Below are 17,554 nucleotides of genomic sequence, written 5' to 3' on the forward strand. Positions count from 1 at the left end.
ATGACCAGCGCCACGACTGAAATGGATAGGTGGCGACAGCTCCCACTAACTTTGCTGGGTCGCGCGGCGCTATATAAAATGGTTCTGCTCCCGAAATTTTTATATGCACTGCAAAACGAATATTATCTGTTGCCGGCCAAAACTTTGAATAAAATTCACGCAGACCTACGTGCATTCCTCTGGCTGGGGAAACAGCCGAGTGTGGCCCTATCCACACTGCAGCGCCACCAGTACAGTGGAGGGATTTCTCTTCCCAACCTGGAGGTATATTATTGGGCGGAACATCTCGCCCCGATTAATGATTGGCTCCATGCGGCAGCGGATCACCCTACCTACGCACTAGAAAGGTCTAAGTGGTCCAATACCAACATATTATGTTACTTGTATGGTGGAACTGTGGGGAAGCAATTTTTACCGGCCACAAGGATCACGTTGGTGGCGTGGCATAAGGCGACGAAACGCATGGGATGGGACAAGCGGACCACCCGACAGACACCTCTATGGCACTGTAAATGGTTGGGAGACCTCAACAAACTGAAAGGCTTCAAAAGGTGGGATGAGATAGGCATCTCAACGGTGGGAGATGTGATTGCGAGAGGGGAACTGAAAACCTTCCAGGCACTCAGGGAAGAATTTGGCTTGCACAACACCCAGTACTATAAGTATGTGCAGCTGAGTCATGCATGGAGGGCACAAAACATTGCTCTTAGAGACATCCCAGAGTACGCACCATTAGAGAGGAGATTACTCCAGGAACAGATACAGGGCGGGGCGATATCCCTCACGTACAAAACGCTGACCAACAACATGTTAGGAGACCTGCTAGACCTACGGACAAAATGGGAGGCAGATGTGGGGGACATGGAGGATCTAGACTGGGAGTTAGTGCTCATGCACCCACGCGAGGTTGCGATTAAGTCAAGGCTTCGGCTCATACAATTGAAGGTGCTTCACAGGACCTATTTTGACAGGGTGCGCCTTTTTAGAATGGGGAGGATAACAGATACAGCGTGCCTTAGGTGTCGTCAGCAGGACGGCAACTTCTTTCACACATTCTGGGGCTGCGAGGTGATACAAGTATACTGGGATGCGATCTTCACAGAATTAGATGAGGTTCTGGGGTGAACCTACCGCGCGACCCTAGATTGGCTTTGTTGGGTATGACAACCGAAGTAGACCTGGCGCGCCCCTTGGTTATATTCCTGGTACTTGCTTTGGTGGTAGCGAAGAGGGACATTGCGAGACACTGGGGAGCACCTGAACCGCCAGATCAGGAGGAATGGAGGAGGGGGCTGGATTTATACATGGCGGAGAGAGTGACCTACAAGGCCAGGGGCTGCCCAAAAGAGTTTCGGAGAGTGTGGGCTAAATGGCGACAATACCATGGGTTGGAGTGAAGCCCGCAGGGACTTGTGTGGGAGTCCAGAGAAAACCCCCGTGAGACAGACCTGATGTCAGGAGATTGGGGAGGCCATATACAGACTTAACTGTTGAGTTCGGGCAGGGTCCGTGGGAGGAAATGCAATGGAGGGGATAGGGTGGGTTCGGGGACGGGGGGGGGGGGAGAGGTGGGGGTCTGGACTGCTGTTTTGGGGGCTGTTTACTTTAGTAAGTTTTTATAACGCTGTTAGCTAAAGATCCACGCGTTCTGTTTACACCCGTGGAACTCAGGGGAAATGAAAATAAATGGAAAAAGTTGCATATCTGACGATCATGGACGAATGTTGACGCCTGTCTGTATACTCATTTTACAACTGTGATGCTTCCAATGCAACAATAAAAAGAAATAAAAAGAAAAAGAAGAGTGTGAATGGAGCTTCATTTCTTATATACGTCCTGGAGCAATACCTTTATTATATACTTCTTGAAGAGTTTTCTTTGTCATATAGTTCTTGAAAGGGTTACCGTTCTTATACACTTCCTGAAACTGATTTGACAGCAGCACATCCTGATCCATCTCTTTTTCCACAATCCCTTCTTGTTTAAATAAAATCTTGCCCATGTTGCATCTTCCTAACGCTGTACCTCTAGCGAGTGGGCACTCCATGTGTAGTCTTTCTGTACTAAGTTACTCTGTGAACACTGGAAAATCACCTCCTTTTCTGAAGTAAGTAAGAGTGACATATTCAATGAAAGATTTAGTTAAATATCTGTGTATGGTGAAATATCTCTTGGCAACTTTCATAAATGGTAAAGAAGAGATGTCTTTTACAACTAGTTAAATATTGTGTATTCACATTCTCTTACATTTCCATTTAGTGATTTTAAATCTCTTTACATCCATTAGGAAACCAGCCTTGAATTCCCAAATGATCGTTAATAATGACAGTAATCGTGCAATTCTGAAAAAAGTGGTTAGCAAAAATGAGCTCCAATATTCAGGAAAATATCTGCACAGTCCGAGACTGAGGAACCTGAACATAAACTGATAGATCCTGGAAGAAGCAGTCAAGAGCAATTCAGTGGATGCAAGAGTCTGAGCTGTGCACCTCCACGCCACAGGACTAAGAAATGACCTCTAGAAAATTAAGTCAACAACACTGACAAACCACCTCCTGTATAAACAGGCCTCCACCAGCTTTGATCATGTGTTCGGTATGAGGTGAATACAGTATTACTCTGCTTCCTGTAATGATGGCAGACCACCATTCAGCGTGCTAGGTGTATTATAAACTCTTTCTGGCTAAACCACATAAGCACGAGAAAAACACAAGGGAGTGGAGCCAGACAACTGAAGGGTAATAGAAAGAGAGGGTCTTTGATCTACAACAGACTGAGCTAATTTGCATCGACCAGAAGGTAGACTAATCTTTACCCGTAACACACAAAACTATTATGCAATCTCAAGACATACCCACCTACAAAGAAGCTTTACTTGTCAAAATAATAATATATGTAGCTGGCGAGTCTTGTATTTCATTGTGAAATCTGAAATCAACCATCCCAAAATACCACACACACACCGGTAATGTGAGAATAACACAAGTGCTTTATCAACCATGTTAGCTCCTCACTCATGGGATGCAGACAATTATAAACCCGACCCAGAGACACTAACCAAGAAAGAAAAATCATACACATGCAGCAAGAGCTTTAGTTTGTCATCGCTACTAAAGAACCATAAGCAAACACACACAGGAGAAGCAATGTGCAATTGCAATGAATGTATGAAGAACTTTACTCAGTTAACACTCCTAAAAGATAATCAGCGAACACACACAGGGGAAAAACCATACCATTGCAATGAATGTGTGAAGAAATTCAGTCAGTTATTAGACCTCCAAGTACATAAACAAACACACACAGAAGAAACACCATTCAAGTGCAGCGAATGTGGAAGTAGTTTTAGTGATTCCTCAAAACTCAAGATTCATCAGCGAACACACACAAGGGAAAAGCCATTACAGCGCAGTGAATGTGTAAAGAGCTTCAGTCGGTTATCACATCTCCAATCACATCAGCGAACACATACTGGGGAAAAACCATACCATTGCAATGACTGTGAAAGTAGTTTTAGTGATTCCTCAGCTCTCAGGAGACATCAGCGAACACACACAGGGGAAAAGCCATTCCAGTGCAGTGAATGTGTAAAGAGCTTTAGTGGGTCATCAGAGCTACAAAAACATAATCGAACACACACTGAGATAAAACCATTCCAGTGCAGTGAATGTGTAAAGAGCTTCAGTCTGTTATCATATCTCCAATCACATCAGCGAACACACACAGGAGAAAAACCATTCCAGTGCAATGAATGTGTAAAAAGCTTTAGTAGGTCATCAGACCTACAAAAACATAATCGAACACACACTGGGGAATAAACATACCAGTGCATTGAATGTATGAAAAGCTTTAGTCAGTTTTCAACTCTCCAATCACATCAGCGAACACACACTGGGGAAAAACCATTCCAGTGCAGTGAATGTGGAAGTAGTTTTAGTCATTCCTCAAATCTCGGGAGTCATCAGCGAATACACACAGGGGAAAAAACCATTCCAGTGCATTGAATGTATGAAGAAATTCAGTCAGTTATCAACCCTACGGAACCACCAGCGAACACACACGGGAAAAACCATACCATTGCACTGAATGTGTGAAGAGCTTCAGTGGGTTGGCAACCCTCCGGAGCAACCAGAGAACACACATGGGGGAAAAACCCTCACCACCCAGCCAGTGAGGAACAGCAACAAGACTGCTCTTCAGCACCCCCATCCTTATACATAACACACTACAGGGGTTTGCTCCAGGGTCAAACTTACTTTACTTTCACGTTAACAGCAACAAGTCCTAAACTGGAGAATCTATATTTATATCTATATTTAGGAACAAGGGGTTTATACTTCCATTAGTGGCATAATACATTTGAAACCCAGTACTTTATAGATCTGTATTAATGATACATAACAAAACACCCGAAAACAACACCCATGTATGGACATCCGAGAGCCTTTAAAAACCTCACTACAGAGGTGTATACCAGGATTTACGTTAACATTAACATGAACTTAATTATGATACAGCAAGAACAATCATGATGCTATGAAATGTACACAATGATGACTAGATGTTACATATTAATAAGAAATTTATGTTTTTAGACATGAAATAAAAAAACAAATGTATTTGAATTCATGGTATTTGACTGCTGAGGGTATATAAGGCGATCTTAGATGTGATTTATTCCCTAAACTTTAAAGATAATTTGTGATGTCAGCAAGAAGCCTAGTTTATTTGGTAATAGAGGAGTCAAATCTCGATAGCATGACTGCTTTCAGCAGGGAGTCTGGTGCAGGTGGTATCAGAGGGGACTATTCTCCCCAGTGTGCCTTCTCTCAGAGTGAGAAGCGGTTCTTTGCTTGAGATGGTACTACCTCTCCTTCTGTGTTAATGAAGAGAGAAGTGCTACCAGTAATACTGAGATCTGGGATTCACGGCTGTTTTGGGAACTAAATTCAGTCTTTTTTACCCAATCAATACCTGATTTATTTAGGAAAGCTAAAATATGTCTGTATCTTGATGGTCCGCTTGTTAATAATCCATAAAAATACCACGGGGATTTAAACATGAATTTGTCAAATACAAAATTGTCTTTTTTTTAATGTTGTTATATAGCGCTGCTTTATCTAATAATGTCTGATGGGTTTTCTTCGAGCCCTTTCTTCATCTGAAGAAGTTTTCCATCGACAGACTCAATGGGATTTCCGATGAAAGGCTGACAATCTGTCCAACTCTAAACAAGGCTGGTGGGTGGGCCGTTGGTTTGGCTGGTATAATGCTTTGTTGCATTTTTTGATAGAGTGCCCTGAATCCAACCCTCCTTTCTTGAGTGATTTTTCTATTTTGAGTTACATTTGAAGACTGTCCCGCTCATTTATAGTTTAACAGGGGTCCACGGTCTGCCAGAGGAACAGGCGTAACAACTTCCACTACCCCGTTGGACTACCATGCACCATATTTAGCGATCCCCACCAACCTGGCCATCCCTGTGTCTTCAGAGGAGAAACAGGAGCTCCTCTAAAAGCACCTAAAGTTTGGTGAGTGTCTGCCATTTTTCACACGGTTGCACGACAGACTTTTTGGTTTTACTCCTAAAGTGAGTTTGCTTTTTGTAAAAGCAATAAATTATGTACTTGATACACTGAGAGCTTTCTACAAGGGAGTCTAGTTCATTTTTCATAGATTTTTTCTGTTTGAGACAACCAGTCTTTTCATAGTGTTCCTGAAGAGAAACAAGTAGGTCGGAATGCCTACCATAAGTAGGGCGGACGGTCTGATGTACTTACACCAACTGCCCCATGTATGTCGGTCATTGTTGTGAGGGTTCCTGAGGTTCTGACCTCTGTTCAAACAGAGGGGTACAGTGATAGCTTCTTCTCACCAACCTCCAAAATTCTCCAATTTATTTTTATAATCTGTTTAATACAATTTGCTGATGGATTATACATGAGAACCACGGCCATGCTTTCATCTCTTACTCACGATGGATTTGGGCCCAGATCTTTGGACTGGGGTGAATGGGTGACATTGATCCACATTCTGTCCATCACCTGTTTTGTTTGCAATTGCTGCCATAAGTGCGCTGGGGATGCTCAGGCGTGGGTCCCAGGCACTCCACACCACTGGAGTCAAGCTAGCCGGGCTGATGAGAGGTGTTACCTCGAAACCGGTCCGGTCCTCGGATGCTTGATTCCGTTCTGGGAAGGACATGGCTTTTGTAGTTCGGACTGGACTGTTCCCATGGGGCACAGGGTCAGAGCTGATTTGCATATCGCCGTTGTCTAACCCAGGGTGGTGTGGAGTGCAAAAAAACGATGGATTTGGGCCCAGATCTTTGGACTGGGGTGAATGTGTGACATTGATCCACATTCTGTCCATCACCTGTTTTGTTTGCAATTGCTGCCATAAGTGCGCTGGGGATGCTCAGACGTGGGTCCCAGGCACTCCACACCACTGGAGTCAAGCTAGCCGGGCTGATGAGAGGTGTTACCTCGAAACCGGTCCGGTCCTCGGATGCTTGATTCCGTTCTGGGAAGGACATGGCTTTTGTAGTTCGGACTGGACTGTTCCCATGGGGCACAGGGTCAGAGCTGATTTGCATATCGCCATTGTCTAACCCAGGGTGGTGTGGAGTGCAAAAAAACGATGGATTTGGGCCCAGATCTTTGGACTGGGTTGAATGTGTGACATTGATCCACATTCTGTGCATCACCTGTTTTGTTTGCAATTGCCGCCATAAGTGCGCTGGGGATGCTCAGACGTGGGTCCCAGGCACTCAACACCACTGGAGTCAAGCTAGCCGGGCTGATGAGAGGTGTTACCTCGAAATCGGTCCGGTCCTCGGATGCTTGATTCCGTTCTGGGAAGGACATGGCTTTTGTAGTTCGGACTGGACTGTTCCCATGGGGCACAGGGTCAGAGCTAATTTGCATATCGCCATTTTCTAACCCAGGGTGGTGTGGAGTGCAAAAAAATGATGGATTTGGGCCCAGATCTTTGGACTGGGGCGAATATGTGACATTGATCCACATTCTGTCCATCACCTGTTTTGTTTGCAATTGCCGCCATAAATGCGCTGGGGATGCTCAGACGTGGGTCCCAGGCACTCCACACCACTGGAGTCAAGCTAGCCGGGCTGATGAGAGGTGTTACCTCGAAACCGGTCCGGTCCTCGGATGCTTGATTCCGTTCTGGGAAGACATGGCTTTTGTAGTTCAGACTGGACTGTTCCAATGGGGCACAGGGTCAGAGCTGATTTGCATATCGCCATTGTCTAACCCAGGGTGGTGTGTAGTGCAAAAAAACAATGAATTTGGGCCCAGATCTTTGGACTGGGTTGAATGTGTGACATTGATCCACATTCTGTCCATCACCTGTTTTGTTTGCAATTGCCGCCATAAGTGCGCTGGGGATGCTCAGACGTGGGTCCCAGGCACTCCACATCACTGGAGTCAAGCTAGCCGGGCTGATGAGAGGTGTTACCTCGAAACCGGTCCGGTCCTCAGATGCTTGATTCCGTTCTGAGAAGGACATGGCTTTTGTAGTTCGGACTGGACTGTTCCCATGGGGCACAGGGTCAGAGCTGATTTGTATATCGCCATTGTCTAACCCAGGGTGGTGTGAAGTGCAAAAAAACGATGGATTTGGGCCCAGATCTTTGGACAGGGGCGAATGTGTGACATTGATCCACATTCTGTCCATCACCTGTTTTGTTTGCAATTGCCGGCCTAAGTGCGCTGGGGATGCTCAGACGTGGGTCCCAGGCACTCCACACCACTGGAGTCAAGCTAGCCGGGCTGATGAGAGGTGTTACCTCGAAACCGGTCCGGTCCTCGGATGCTTGATTCCGTTCTGGGAAGGACATGGATTTTGTAGTTCGGACTGAACTGTTCCCATGGGGCACAGGGTCAGAGCTGATTTGCATATCGCCATTGTCTAACCCAGGGTGGTGTGAAGTGCAAAAAAACGATGGATTTGGCCCCAGATCTTTGGACTGGGGTGAATGTGTGACATTGATCCACATTCTGTCCATCACCTGTTTTGTTTGCAATTGCCGCCATAAGTGCGCTGGGGATGCTCAGACGTGGGTCCCAGGCACTCCACACCACTGGAGTCAAGCTAGCCGGGCTGATGAGAGGTGTTACCTCGAAACCGGTCCGGTCCTCGGATGCTTGATTCCGTTCTGGGAAGGACATGGCTTTTGTAGTTCGGACTGGACTGTTCCCATGGGGCACAGGGTCAGAGCTGATTTGCATATCGCCATTGTCTAACCCAGGGTGGTGTGGAGTGCAAAAAAACGATGGATTTGGGCCCAGATCTTTGGACTGGGGTGAATGTGTGACATTGATCCACATTCTGTCCATCACCTGTTTTGTTTGCAATTGCCGCCATAAGTGTGCTGGGGATGCTCAGACGTGGGTCCCAGGCACTCCACACCACTGGAGTCAAGCTAGCCGGGCTGATGAGAGGTGTTACCTCGAAACCGGTCCGGTCCTCGGATGCTTGATTCCGTTCTGGAAAGGACATGGCTTTTGTAGTTCGGACTGGACTGTTCCCATGGGGCACAGGGTCAGAGCTGATTTGCATATCGCCATTGTCTAACCCAGGGTGGTGTGGAGTGCAAAAAACGATGGATTTGGGCCCAGATCTTTTAACTGGGGTGAATGTGTGACATTGATCCACATTCTGTCCATCACCTGTTTTGTTTGCAATTGCCGCCATAAGTGCGCTGGGGATGCTCGGACGTGGGTCCCAGGCACTCCACACCACTGGAGTCAAGCTAGCCGGGCTGATGAGAGGTGTTACCTCGAAACCGGTGCGGTCCTCGGATGCTTCATTCCGTTCTGGGAAGGACATGGCTTTTGTAGTTCGGACTGGACTGTTCCCATGGGGCACAGGGTCAGAGCTGATTTGCATATCGCCATTGTCTAACCCAGGGTGGTGTGGAGTGCAAAAAAACGATGGATTTGGGCACAGATCTTTGGACTGGGGTGAATGTGTGACATTGATCCACATTCTGTCCATCACCTGCTTTGTTTGCAATTGCCGCCATAAGTGCGCTGGGGATGCTCAGACGTGGGTCCCAGGCACTCCACACCACTGGAGTCAAGCTAGCCGGGCTGATGAGAGGTGTTACCTCGAAACCGGTCCGGTCCTCGGATGCTTGATTCCGTTCTGGGAAGGACATGGCTTTTGTAGTTCGGACTGGACTGTTCCCATGGGGCACAGGGTCAGAGCTGATTTGCATATCGCCATTGTCTAACCCAGGGTGGTGTGGAGTGCAAAAAAACGATGGATTTGGGCCCAGATCTTTGGACTGGGGTGAATGTGTGACATTGATCCACATTCTGTGCATCACCTGTTTTGTTTGCAATTGCCGCCATAAATGCGCTGGGGATGCTCAGACGTGGGTCCCAGGCACTCCACACCACTGGAGTCAAGCTAGCCGGGCTGATGAGAGGTGTTACCTCGAAATCGGTCCGGTCCTCGGATGCTTGATTCCGTTCTGGGAAGGACATGGCTTTTGTAGTTCGGACTGGACTGTTCCCATGGGGCACAGGGTCAGAGCTAATTTGCATATCGCTATTTTCTAACCCAGGGTGGTGTGGAGTGCAAATAAATGATGGATTTGGGCCCAGATCTTTGGACTGGGGCGAATATGTGACATTGATCCACATTCTGTCCATCACCTGTTTTGTTTGCAATTGCCGCCATAAGTGCGCTGGGGATGCTCAGACGTGGGTCCCAGGCACTCCACACCACTGGAGTGAAGCTAGCCGGGCTGATGAGAGGTGTTACCTCAAAACCGGTCCGGTCCTCGGATGCTTGATTCCGTTCTGGGAAGACATGGCTTTTGTAGTTCATACTGGACTGTTCCCATGGGGCACAGGGTCGGAGCTGATTTGCATATCGCCATTGTCTAACCCAGGGTGGTGTGTAGTGCAAAAAAACGATGGATTTGGGCCCAGATCTTTGGACTGGGTTGAATGTGTGACATTGATCCACATTCTGTCCATCACCGTTTTTTTTGCAATTGCCGCCATAAGTGCGCTGGGGATGCTCAGACGTGAGTCCCAGGCACTCCACATCACTGGAGTCAAGCTAGCCGGGCTGATGAGAGGTGTTACCTCGAAACCGGTCCGGTCCTCAGATGCTTGATTCCGTTCTGGGAAGGACATGGCTTTTGTAGTTCGGACTGGACTGTTCCCATGGGGCACAGGGTCAGAGCTGAGTTGTATATCGCCATTGTCTAACCCAGGGTGGTGTGAAGTGCAAAAAAACGATGGATTTGGGCCCAGATCTTTGGACAGGGGTGAATGTGTGACATTGATCCACATTCTGTCCATCACCTGTTTTGTATGCAATTGCCGCCATAAGTGCGCTGGGGATGCTCAGACGTGGGTCCCAGGCACTCCACACCACTGGAGTCAAGCTAGCCGGGCTGATGAGAGGTGTTACCTCGAAACTGGTCCGGTCCTCGGATGCTTGATTCCGTTCTGGGAAGGACATGGCTTTTGTAGTTCGGACTGAACTGTTCCCATGGGGCACAGGGTCAGAGCTGATTTGCATATCGCCATTGTCTAACCCAGGGTGGTGTGTAGTGCAAAAAAACGATGGATTTGGCCCCAGATCTTTGGACTGGGGTGAATGTGTGACATTGATCCACATTCTGTCCATCACCTGTTTTGTTTGCAATTGCCGCCATAAGTGCGCTGGGGATGCTCAGACGTGGGTCCCAGGCACTCCACACCACTGGAGTCAAGCTAGCCGGGCTGATGAGAGGTGTTACCTCGAAACCGGTCCGGTCCTCGGATGCTTGATTCCGTTCTGGGAAGGACATGGCTTTTGTAGTTCGGACTGGACTGTTCCCATCGGGCACAGGGTCAGAGCTGATTTGCATATCGCCATTGTCTAACCCAGGGTGGTGTGGTCAAAAAAAACGATGGATTTGGGCCCAGATCTTTGGACTGGGGTGAATGTGTGACATTGATCCACATTCTGTCCATCACCTGTTTTGTTTGCAATTGCCGCCATAAGTGTGCTGGGGATGCTCAGACGTGGGTCCCAGGCACTCCACACCACTGGAGTCAAGCTAGCCGGGCTGATGAGAGGTGTTACCTCGAAACCGGTCCGGTCCCGGATGCTTGATTCCGTTCTGGAAAGGACATGGCTTTTGTAGTTCGGACTGGACTGTTCCCATGGGGCACAGGGTCAGAGCTGATTTGCATATCGCCATTGTCTAACCCAGGGTGGTGTGGAGTGCAAAAAAACGATGGATTTGGGCCCAGATCTTTTAACTGGGGTGAATGTGTGACATTGATCCACATTCTGTCCATCACCTGTTTTGTTTGCAATTGCCGCCATAAGTGCGCTGGGGATGCTCAGACGTGGGTCCCAGGCACTCCACACCACTGGAGTCAAGCTAGCCGGGCTGATGAGAGGTGTTACCTCGAAACCGGTCCGGTCCTCGGATGCTTCATTCCGTTCTGGGAAGGACACGGCTTTTGTAGTTCGGACTGGACTGTTCCCATGGGGCACAGGGTCAGAGCTGATTTGCATATCGCCATTGTCTAACCCAGGGTGGTGTGGAGTGCAAAAAAACGATGGATTTGGGCCCAGATCTTTGGACTAGGGTGAATGTGTGACATTGATCCACATTCTGTGCATCACCTGTTTTGTTTGCAATTGCCGCCATAAGTGCGCTGGGGATGCTCAGACGTGGGTCCCAGGCACTCCACACCACTGGAGTCAAGCTAGCCGGGCTGATGAGAGGTGTTACCTCGAAATCGGTCCGGTCCTCGGATGCTTGATTCCGTTCTGGGAAGGACATGGCTTTTGTAGTTCGGATTGGACTGTTCCCATGGGGCACAGGGTCAGAGCTAATTTGCATATCGCCATTTTCTAACCCAGAGTGGTGTGGAGTGCAAAAAAATGATGGATTTGGGCCCAGATCTTTGGACTGGGGCGAATATGTGACATTGATCCACATTCTGTCCATCACCTGTTTTGTTTGCAATTGCCGCCATAAGTGCGCTGGGGATGCTCAGACGTGGGTCCCAGGCACTCCACACCACTGGAGTCAAGCTAGCCGGGCTGATGAGAGGTGTTACCTCGAAACCGGTCCGGTCCTCGGATGCTTGATTCCGTTCTGGGAAGACATGGCTTTTGTAGTTCAGACTGGACTGTTCCCATGGGGCACAAGGTCAGAGCTGATTTGCATATCGCCATTGTCTAACCCAGGGTGGTGTGTAGTGCAAAAAAATGATGGATTTGGGTCCAGATCTTTGGACTGGGTTGAATGTGTGACATTGATCCACATTCTGTCCATCACCTGTTTTGTTTGCAATTGCCGCCATAAGTGCGCTGGGGATGCTCAGACGTGGGTCCCAGGCACTCCACATCACTGGAGTCAAGCTAGCCGGGCTGATGAGAGGTGTTACCTCGAAACCGGTCCGGTCCTCAGATGCTTGATTCCGTTCTGGGAAGGACATGGCTTTTGTAGTTCGGACTGGACTGTTCCCATGGGGCACAGGGTCAGAGCTGATTTGTATATCGCCATTGTCTAACCCAGGGTGGTGTGAAGTGCAAAAAAACGATGGATTTGGGCCCAGATCTTTGGACAGGGGTGAATGTGTGACATTGATCCACATTCTGTCCATCACCTGTTTTGTTTCCAATTGCCGCCATAAGTGCGCTGGGGATGCTCAGACGTGGGTCCCAGGCACTCCACACCACTGGAGTCAAGCTAGCCGGGCTGATGAGAGGTGTTACCTCGAAACCGGTCCGGTCCTCGGATGCTTGATTCCGTTCTGGGAAGGACATGGCTTTTGTAGTTCGGACTGAACTGTTCCCATGGGGCACAGGGTCAGAGCTGATTTGCATATCGCCATTGTCTAACCCAGGGTGGTGTGTAGTGCAAAAAAACAATGGATTTGGCCCCAGATCTTTGGACTGGGGTGAATGTGTGACATTGATCCACATTTTGTCCATCACCTGTTTTGTTTGCAATTGCCGCCATAAGTGCGCTGGGGATGCTCAGACGTGGGTCCCAGGCACTCCACACCACTGGAGTCAAGCTAGCCGGGCTGATGAGAGGTGTTACCTCGAAACTGGTCCGGTCCTCGGATGCTTGATTCCGTTCTGGGAAGGACATGGCTTTTGTAGTTCGGACTGGACTGTTCCCATGGGGCACAGGGTCAGAGCTGATTTGCATATCGCCATTGTCTAACCCAGGGTGGTGTGGAGTGCAAAAAAACGATGGATTTGGGCCCAGATCTTTGGACTGGGGTGAATGTGTGACATTGATCCACATTCTGTCCATCACCTGTTTTGTTTGCAATTGCCGCCATAAGTGTGCTGGGGATGCTCAGACGTGGGTCCCAGGCACTCCACACCACTGGAGTCAAGCTAGCCGGGCTGATGAGAGGTGTTACCTCGAAACCGGTCCGGTCCTCGGATGCTTGATTCCGTTCTGGAAAGGACATGGCTTTTGTAGTTCGGACTGGACTGTTCCCATGGGGCACAGGGTCAGAGCTGATTTGCATATCGCCATTGTCTAACCCAGGGTGGTGTGGAGTGCAAAAAAACGATGGATTTGGGCCCAGATCTTTTAACTGGGGTGAATGTGTGACATTGATCCACATTCTGTCCATCACCTGTTTTGTTTGCAACTGCCGCCATAAGTGCGCTGGGGATGCTCAGACGTGGGTCCCAGGCACTCCACACCACTGGAGTCAAGCTAGCCGGGCTGATGAGAGGTGTTACCTCGAAACCGGTCCGGTCCTCGGATGCTTCATTCCGTTCTGGGAAGGACATGGCTTTTGTAGTTCGGACTGGACTGTTCCCATGGGGCACAGGGTCAGAGCTGATTTGCATATCGCCATTGGCTAACCCAGGGTGGTGTGGAGTGCAAAAAAACGATGGATTTGGGCACAGATCTTTGGACTCGGGTGAATGTGTGACATTGATCCACATTCTGTCCATCACCTGTTTTGTTTGCAATTGCCGCCATAAGTGCGCTGGGGATGCTCAGACGTGGGTCCCAGGCACTCCACACCACTGGAGTCAAGCTAGCCGGGCTGATGAGAGGTGTTACCTCGAAACCGGTCCGGTCCTCGGATGCTTGATTCCGTTCTGGGAAGGACATGGCTTTTGTAGTTCGGACTGGACTGTTCCCATGGGGCACAGGGTCAGAGCTGATTTGCATATCGCCATTGTCTAACCCAGGGTGGTGTGGAGTGCAAAAAAACGATGGATTTGGGCCCAGATCTTTGGACTGGGGTGAATGTGTGACATTGATCCATATTCTGTGCATCACCTGTTTTGTTTGCAATTGCCGCCATAAGTGCGCTGGGGATGCTCAGACGTGGGTCCCAGGCACTCCACACCACTGGAGTCAAGCTAGCCGGGCTGATGAGAGGTGTTACCTCGAAATCGGTCCGGTCCTCGGATGCTTGATTCCGTTCTGGGAAGGACATGGCTTTTGTAGTTCGGACTGGACTGTTCCCATGGGGCACAGGGTCAGAGCTAATTTGCATATCGCCATTTTCTAACCCAGGGTGGTGTGGAGTGCAAAAAAATGATGGATTTGGGCCCAGATCTTTGGACTGGGGCGAATATGTGACATTGATCCACATTCTGTCCATCACCTGTTTTGTTTGCAATTGCCGCCATAAGTGCGCTGGGGATGCTCAGACGTGGGTCCCAGGCACTCCACACCACTGGAGTCAAGCTAGCCGGGCTGATGAGAGGTGTTACCTCGAAACCGGTCCGGTCCTCGGATGCTTGATTCCGTTCTGGGAAGACATGGCTTTTGTAGTTCAGACTGGACTGTTCCCATGGGGCACAGGGTCACAGCTGATTTGCATATCGCCATTGTCTAACCCAGGGTGGTGTGTAGTGCAAAAAAACGATGGATTTGGGTCCAGATCTTTGGACTGGGTTGAATGTGTGACATTGATCCACATTCTGTCCATCACCTGTTTTGTTTGCAATTGCCGCCATAAGTGCGCGGGGGTTGCTCAGACGTGGGTCCCAGGCACTCCACATCACTGGAGTCAAGCTAGCCGGGCTGATGAGAGGTGTTACCTCGAAACCGGTCCGGTGCTCGGATGCTTGATTCCATTCTGGCGAGGGACATGGCTTTTGTAGTTCGGACTGGACTGTTCCCATGGGGCACAGGGTCAGAGCTGATTTGCATATCGCCATTGTCTAACCCAGGGTGGTGTGGAGTGCAAAAAAACAATGGATTTGGGCCCAGATCTTTGGACTGGGGTGAATGTGTGACACTGATCCACATTCGGTCCATCACCTGTTTTGTTTGCAATTGCCGCCATAAGTGCGCTGGGGATGCTCAGACGTGGGTCCCAGGCACTCCACACCACTGGAGTCAAGCTAGCCGGGCTGATGAGAGGTGTTACCTCGAAACCGGTCCGGTCCTCGGATGCTTGATTCCGTTCTGGGAAGACATGGCTTTTGTAGTTCAGACTGGACTGTTCCCATGGGGCACAGGGTCAGAGCTGATTTGCATATCGCCATTGTCTAACCCAGGGTGGTGTGTAGTGCAAAAAAACGATGGATTTGGGCCCAGATCTTTGGACTGGGTTGAATGTGTGACATTGATCCACATTCTGTCCATCACCTGTTTTGTTTGCAATTGCCGCCATAAGTGCGCTGGGGATGCTCAGACGTGGGTCCCAGGCACTCCACATCACTGGAGTCAAGCTAGCCGGGCTGATGAGAGGTGTTACCTCGAAACCGGTCCGGTGCTCGGATGCTTGATTCCATTCTGGCGAGGGACATGGCTTTTGTAGTTCGGACTGGACTGTTCCCATGGGGCACAGGGTCAGAGCTGATTTGCATATCGCCATTGTCTAACCCAGGGTGGTGTGGAGTGCAAAAAAACGATGGATTTGGGCCCAGATCTTTGGACTGGGGTGAATGTGTGACATTGATCCACATTCTGTGCATCACCTGTTTTGTTTGCAATTGCCGCCATAAGTGCGCTGGGGATGCTCAGACGTGGGTCCCAGGCACTCCACACCACTGGAGTCAAGCTAGCCGGGCTGATGAGAGGTGTTACCTCGAAACCGGTCCGGTCCTCGGATGCTTGATTCCGTTCTGGGAAGGACATGGCTTTTGTAGTTCGGACTGGACTGTTCCCATGGGGCACAGGGTCAGAGCTGATTTGCATATCGCCATTGTCTAACCCAGGGTGGTGTGGAGTGCAAAAAAACGATGGATTTGGGCCCAGATCTTTGGACTGGGGTGAATGTGTGACATTGATCCACATTCTGTCCATCACCTGTTTTGTTTTCAACTCTTACTCATGCATTAGGGATCAGGAGGTTGCCTCTATGATTCTTGGCCTCTTCTTCGTCTGCTTTAGTCCTTCTGGGATAACCTCTTCCACCAATTTATCCTTCAAGGATTTCTGTTGTTTCATTAAAGAGCCTTATTTGAACAGTTTCTCCAAATTTGTAAAACAGTTGAAAGTGGAGATTCTTCCTTAGAGACCTTGGTTGGAAGTTTTGCAAAATCGTCTGCATAAAGACTTATGTAAAACACTTGCTGCCAACTGCGGCATCATAGTTTCCACCTTATACCTGGGATTCTATCTATTTGTCGCAATCATTATGAGACGCAGAAGCTGTAGAAAGAAGGGCATAAGGATTCACTAATAATGTATTGTTACTAAAATGTTACAATTCAGTCAAACTGACACACTCAAATAAACGCTGTGGCCCTGTCACTATTGTGGCAAATATCTTAAATACCTAGCGCCTCCATGTAAGTCTTACAGAAAGGTGAACACACATAGATCGGCCATTGTATACACCATACTTTATTGATGAGAAACCTGTGGGGACGCATACAGTAATTTGACTATTAAAAAATGAATAAGGTTAAGTAGACCTCCTTTATCAAAATATCAAATGTTATGATGTGGTAACATAGTCTTTCTTGAGTTAAATCCCTGGCTTGAGAATCCTGGTCTCTCGCCGATGGGTCTGTCAGCAAAACTGACCATGAGTTTTTGTTTCAGACACAAATCCTTTGGATGTTTTGGCTAGGCAGTGATCTCCTGGAATTCTGTTCTCAATTTCCAGCTGTACAAAACGTTTTTTAACACCAGTGGATTATCCTGCCTTTCCTGAGCAACCAAATCTCTGTGTAGCTAGATGTCTTAAAGAGTAGTAAGCTGGAACATCGGCTCTCTGAGTGCTTGATTCTCAAATTCGTATTTACTTTAGGAAACTTCATTGTCCTCTATCCTCTGCTACTCTTTCCAGATGTGTTACGTGGTCCATGAAACAATCTAGAATTGATAGAACCTGTTTCATGAGGTCATTCCTCTAGGCCTGCCATGACTTCCTAAACCTTTCCAATAAAAGAACACTGTGAGAGCAGCAAATTGGTTTTGGCTTCCACTTTCAAAACTTTCCATTACAAACCAATTGTTCATGCTTGTTCCATTAAGCAGTTTTTAAATCGCATGATGGTAGTCCCAGTCTTACAAGAAAATCCAGGTGTTCCCAGTGTCTATGATGAAAAGTCCTAA

At 48.4% G+C, this 17,554-nt stretch overlaps 1 pseudogene; it reads left to right on the forward strand.

Moving 5' to 3' along the window:
- Window positions 1–2,999: 2,999 nt before the first annotated feature.
- On the forward strand, window positions 3,000–16,543 carry LOC147736877 (uncharacterized; annotated as a pseudogene).
- Window positions 16,544–17,554: the final 1,011 nt, after the last annotated feature.

This window comes from Lissotriton vulgaris, chromosome 1_2, assembly GCF_964263255.1.
Source record: "Lissotriton vulgaris chromosome 1_2, aLisVul1.2, whole genome shotgun sequence".
NCBI lineage: Eukaryota > Metazoa > Chordata > Amphibia > Caudata > Salamandridae > Lissotriton > Lissotriton vulgaris.